The sequence below is a fragment of the Epinephelus lanceolatus genome, chromosome 8 (assembly GCF_041903045.1).
Source record: "Epinephelus lanceolatus isolate andai-2023 chromosome 8, ASM4190304v1, whole genome shotgun sequence".
NCBI classification, from domain to species: Eukaryota; Metazoa; Chordata; class Actinopteri; order Perciformes; family Serranidae; genus Epinephelus; species Epinephelus lanceolatus.
Window position 1 is genome coordinate 1307600 of NC_135741.1, and position 6171 is coordinate 1313770.

Below are 6171 nucleotides of genomic sequence, written 5' to 3' on the forward strand. Positions count from 1 at the left end.
CGAGTCCTGCACTGTAAAACTACAACAACTGTAACAACTGTAAAACTATATAAAAAAAACCCCTGTAACTACTGTAAAACTGTAAAAAAAAAAAAACTGTAACAACTGTAAAACCGTAAAACTAAAAAATATAAAACCTGTAAAGTCAGATCACTTTAATTCATACATCACATTTAAAAACAACACAAACAGTAAAAACTCTGAAACTGTAATAACTGTAAGTCTTGTAACTATAATCACTTTAAAAATGTAAAACTATAACTACATTAAAAAATATAAAAACTTGGACTGTAAAACTGTAAGCACTTTAAAATGATAAAAAAAACTACTGTAAAAACTATAAAACTACAGAAACTGTAAAACTATAAAACCTGTAAAGTCAAGTCGGGTTTCTTTATATATCACATTTAAAAACAACACAAAGTGTAACACCTGTAAAAACACCAGCTGATATCTGAGGAGGTCTGAGAGCTGCTCAAACTGTCAGAAAACCAAAAGACAAATGTTATGAGAACAAACTCATTTTCATGTCCTGGATCATGTTTACAGGTCACGTTATCGTTTATCACATGATGGGTTTCAACTTTCAACCAAACAGGTGTCTGTTTTTAATGACACTGACAGTGAGCGAGACTTTGGTGTCTGCAGCTCACAGACGACTGAAGTCATCAGAATATCTGTATGTTATTTAATACTCATAAACCTGAACATTGTCTGGGTGGTGCTGAGTCAAACAGGTGGATGTGGTTGTGAATTTGGACTTCAGGTGTGTCGAGGTGTCGAATCCATCGACAGTTAAATGTTAAAGAGGAACCAGCTGAGACGTCACTGTGGGACAGGAAGTAGAAACCAGCAACTTTAACTTTAATTAAAAGACGTCTCAATTAAAATAAGTTCCTCTGAGTCTGAGAAAGTTAAGAGACGTTAAAGAGCAGGAAAAACAGCAAAAATGATGGTCGATGACATCATCATGTTGATGACATCATCATGTTGATGTCTGAGCCACAAACTGTTTTATTATCTGCTGAAAACAAAACTCAGTTCAGACAGAATTAAATACAAGAGAAGAAGAAAGACGAGGAGCTGATGGTGAAGAGAGACAGCTGCTGACATCATCAGTGATGTCACAGCCATCCAGTAAATCTCCAGCCTGACTCAGAGTTACTGTTCCACTGATGAAGACGAGGATGAGGTGAGCAGCTGGCAGGAGTGATGAAGATGATGATAATGAACAAAGGGAAGTGATGTCACTGTTGTTGTTGCTCCAGGTGGAGACAGTTCATAGACAGGTAGTGAGTTCAGTCCAGTGGGTCCCAACCTGAGGGGTCGGGCCCCTCCAAAGGGTCACCAGGTAAATCTGAGGGGTCGTTACAGCATTAATGGGACAGAAGAAGAAGAAACTAAGCTCTGATACAAAGATCTGATTCACCTTTGGGACTTTTCTCTTTGACTGTTAGTGAAGCACTGATCATCTGAACAGTTACTGAAATGAAATGTGAAGAGTTTAAAGAAACTCGGACACGTCACAGACACGATGAGGAGACGTGACAAGAAGTCACGACGAGGAGCCACAACTGGTCCAAAAGGTTGAGAATCACTGGTTTAATATGTTTTAATGTGTTTCACACTCAGCCAATATTTTCTGTTAAATCTTTATCTGATAACTACAAATAAATGTAGTGGAGTGAAAAGTACAGTGTTTACCTCTGTGATGGAGAGGACACATTAGCCTCTTTTACACTGCCAGATTTTCTGTGAATGTTGAGCCGATTTGCCGGCCAGCTGGGCGCCCAATTTTCCTCCTCGTAGGGTAGACATATTGGTGGAACCCTTTTAGTTTAAACAGACCGAGGCGAGGAGCTGTTGATGACTTGTGGGAGGGGCTGTTGATGACTTGTGGGAGGGGCTGTTGATGACGCCGCACGTGCGAGTCACTGGCGGTGGATAAACAGGAAACAGCTGATAGCAGGAATTAGCGAGCAGCTAGTAGCAAGAGGGAAACACAAACCTGACAGACACTGTAAAGATGAGCAACTGGGGAGACAAGGAATTGCGCGCCCTCCTTGTCCTCGCAAACGAAGAGGCCATTAACCGTCAGATGACGGGGACGGTGAAGGACGGGCCGACTTACGAGAGAATCGCCGAAGGACTGTCCAGCCGCGGCTTCCCTCCCACGTCACTGTTTACGTCACACGCTGAGCTACACGTTTTGTTACTTGCTCACGCCCCCCATTGCCCCGAAAAAGGCACATTCTGTATAAACAAAAGTAGGTAGGCGGCATTTTGTTTTTATACTGCCAATGCTGAAAAAACACTGATTGGGCTTTCCTGCAAATTTGCACAACTCCTGTTTAAAAAGGACACATAGAGCGGGGGTGTCAAACATACGGCCCAGGGGCCAGAAATGGCCCATCAAAGGGTCCTATCCGGGCCACTGGATGACTCTGCACACCTGATATTAAGACACCTGTGAAGGCTGAGAGGAGTCAGGCTAAACAGTGAGGAGATGCTTCATGTATGATGTTGCCTCAGAGGCTTCTTCACAACAACCAGAGAACAGCTCTCTGAAATAACAACGATACTTCCTGTGGTCTGATTTAAAGATATTAAACATTGTGCAAAATATTATCAACCAGCAGCTTCAGTACAAAAGAATCTGAATCAGACTTCTGTATTTAAACAACACGGGTGGTGGTGATGTTGTGTTCACACTGGGCACGAATAAAACAATTCCCACGCATGAATCACGTGAAGTCAATGTAAAGATGCAAAATTCTACCAATGAAGCGAGTAGCAGGAGTTCACATCATACACTGATTCACAAGAGTTGAAAAATCAGAAGTTAATCGACCATATTGCACCGTGACAGCCAATCAGCACTGAGATCCTCCAGAACAGATGACGGTGAGGACGAACCAGCAGAAGTTCATTCATGGATTCAGTGATTTCACACACGTATGACACGAGTCAACACAAAATGTTCTAGTGTTCAAACTGGTGTGAGTAACACAGTGTTGGTGTGAACACAACATCACACTGACAAACCTCAGATTGTAAATAGTTTGTGAGGCAGCGGAGGATTTAACCTGCGCCTTTAACAGCTTCCATTTTAGTAGGAAATGATGTGAAAGTCACATGTGATGAAGGTGAGGAGTCGACTGACTGATGTGGAAAAACTGAATGTTGAATTTGAACATATGTTTCTTAATATGTCGCAACTGTTGATCATTTGTTTTGTAAACAGATGAACATTTTCAGAATGAATAAAAAAGGGAAAAACTTAAAGGTGTTGTTATTTATAGGTTACTGTGTGATGGTTTCACTGGTCCGGCTCCACTGCAGATCAGAGTGGACTGTATGTGGCCTCTGAACTGAAATGAGTTTGATGCCCCTGGTGTAGAGGAACATAACATGAGAATACTCAGGTAAAGTAAAGTCACCTCAAAACTGAACTCAAAGGTCCCGTTCATGCTTTCATGTTAAGAAACACATTATTGTCTCATCCCGTCTGTCTGAACACACACCTGTAGTCACCGTCTTTATCGTCCGTTCACAGGAGTTACATTGCCAGGCAACAGCTTGGGTCCATGTTTACTTCCTGTCAGCTGATGTCACTCACTGCAAGACATTAAAAAAGAAAACGGTTAAAAAGTCCAGTTCAGAACGTTGCAGAGAAAAGTGTCAGCGGTGTGAACTGGCCGGTCTGAGCTCGACTCAAGCCGGCTGATGGTGTCACCTGACACTCAGCTGGTCAAAAGGCCGGCGGCTGGTTTTGAAGCACGTCACCTGTTTCAACAGCCAATCAGCTTGTAGTGAAGTCTGCTGGTCAAGTCAAAATGACCACAGACGCTCCGTCCCCACAGAGCCCTCTGTTTCTGTCATTCAGATAAAATATCGTAGGGAAGAAGAAGAGTTGTGTCGTTACTGTCAGGAGAGAATTAACATCTGAAGACAAAGTCAGACTCTGAGCAAACATCAACAATAAGATGTTTAATAATGTCACGTGTCGTCGTGCTTCATGCAGGAGAAACTTTTTTGGCTTCTGTGCAGTTTTATATTTGAACTGACTAAACGTCATGTCGGAGTTGGAATTCCCCGAGTGAGTTTTCACTGTCTGTACCAACCCAAAAACTCCCACAATGCACTGCTGTGTTTCCTACCGGCCTGTTTTATCTGTAAATGTGTGTCAGCCTCTGAGCCTGTGTGTGTCTGTGTGTGTGTGTGTGGCTTTAGTCCCAGATGATGAACACACACACATGTATCTCCTCTGTGTGTGTGGGTGTGTGTGGGTGTGTGTGTGTGTGTGTGTGTGTGTGGCTTTAGTCCCAGATGATGAACACACACACATGTATCTCCTCTGTGTGTGTGGGTGTGTGTGGGTGTGTGTGTGTGTGTGTGTGTGTGTGGCTTTAGTCCCAGATGATGAACACACACACATGTATCTCCTCTGTGTGTGTGTGTAACCTGATTTCAGTTTGTTTATTAAATATGTGGCAGGTGGTGGAGCTGCAGGTCTGTGTGTTTTCATCAGGTCTGAATAATTAAAGAATAATTCACTTTATCAAACAGGTGTACGGTCGCACTGCTTATTTTATAAGCTTAGAGGAGGAGCATACAAATTCAAATGATTTTATTTTGCAGTTATTTTTTGAAAAGAAAACAAAGCTATGCAATTTGATTTCCTTAAAAAACTGTCATTTTAAAAAAAATTTAAATGTTTTTTTTGTTGTTGTTGTTGTTAATTCTAACGTTTTCTTTGAAAATCGCCAAAACGATTATCAGCCCAAATCTGTAGAGACAGAAATTATTGTTGGATTTTCAAATTACTCAGAAAAAAAACATCATAACCAAATCTGATCTTAGAAGAGTGATGTTTAATCAAAATCACTTTATTATTCGTCTCATTTAAAACTGAGGCTTTTTCCAACTCCAGGATTTCATCTTCAACTTTTAACTTACATCAAAATTTTAAAAATCTAATAACTCATTTATGGAGGGAGGGTCTGATTAATACTACTACCAGTAATAATAATAACAATAATAACAATAATAATAATATATTTTTTAAATGTCCCACCCCAGCAGCCCCCCCTCCTCTGATAAGTAAAGAACAGTCCCTTAGAATCAGCTTCACTGTGTGAACACACACACACACACACACACACACACACACACACACCATCTAAAGGTGAACAAGATAAACATCTGATTATTCTGATCAGGTGTATAAAAAGTATCTATAGAAATAATAATCTCAATCTCTCTCACACAGACTGATGTGTGTGTGTGTTTCCCAGTCTGAACTCCAGCTGAGTGAAAACAATCCTGCTGCCTCTGAAATCCAGCTTAGTTTGGATTAACACTCAAGTAAACATTAATTCCCATCAGTTGTGTGTGTGTGTGTGTGTGTTCACACAGTGACATCACAATCAAAGTAACTTTGCATTGTGGGATGATTTGAGCTGCTCTCCCAGGGTCCCTGAACTACACACCAGCTGTTCATATTGTAACATTAAACTCTTCTGTAAACATGTCGTCCAATCACAGCTCAGGTACTGTGTCCTCTACCTGCTCAGGTACTCTGTCCTCTACCTGCTCAGGTACTCTGTCCTCTACTTCCTCTACCTGCTCAGGTACTCTGTCCTCTACCTGCTCAGGTACTCTGTCCTCTACTTCCTCTACCTGCTCAGGTACTGTGTCCTCTACCTGCTCAGGTACTGTCCTCTACCTGCTCAGGTACTCTGTCCTCTACCTCCTTTACCTGCTCAGGTACTCTGTCCTCTACTTCCTCTACCTGCTCAGGTACTCTGTCCTCTACCTCCTTTACCTGCTCAGGTACTCTGTCCTCTACTTCCTCTACCTGCTCAGGTACTCTGTCCTGTATCGACTCTGTATCGACATTATTTGAGGATAAATTGAAACGTTTTTTGTTAATTCAAATAAAACTCTTAATGTTGACAGCTTCCTGCAGCGACTCTGAGCAGCAGCTTCCTGTTAATCTCTGTCAGCAGATTATTTTCAGTTTGTGAAGAATCTTATTGATTACTGCTGAGTGAGTGTGTGGTCTCCATGACAACAGCTCTCCAGGCTGTGTCATTGATCAGGTATGACATCATCAGCAATGAGTCAGCAGATTGTGAATCATCTGAAAACATGATGAAGACTTTCTGT

General features: G+C 41.6%; 1 long non-coding RNA gene across 1 annotated transcript; it reads right to left on the reverse strand.

The window, feature by feature from the left end:
* Positions 1 to 389: 389 nt before the first annotated feature.
* Positions 390 to 3619, reverse strand: LOC144464102 (uncharacterized). The gene is made up of 3 exons (XR_013491897.1): positions 3525 to 3619; positions 1705 to 3391; positions 390 to 1357 (listed from the first exon to the last, which is right to left on the reverse strand). It is a non-coding gene; the product is annotated as an uncharacterized LOC144464102 (long non-coding RNA).
* Between the last annotated feature and the right edge of the window lie 2552 nt (positions 3620 to 6171).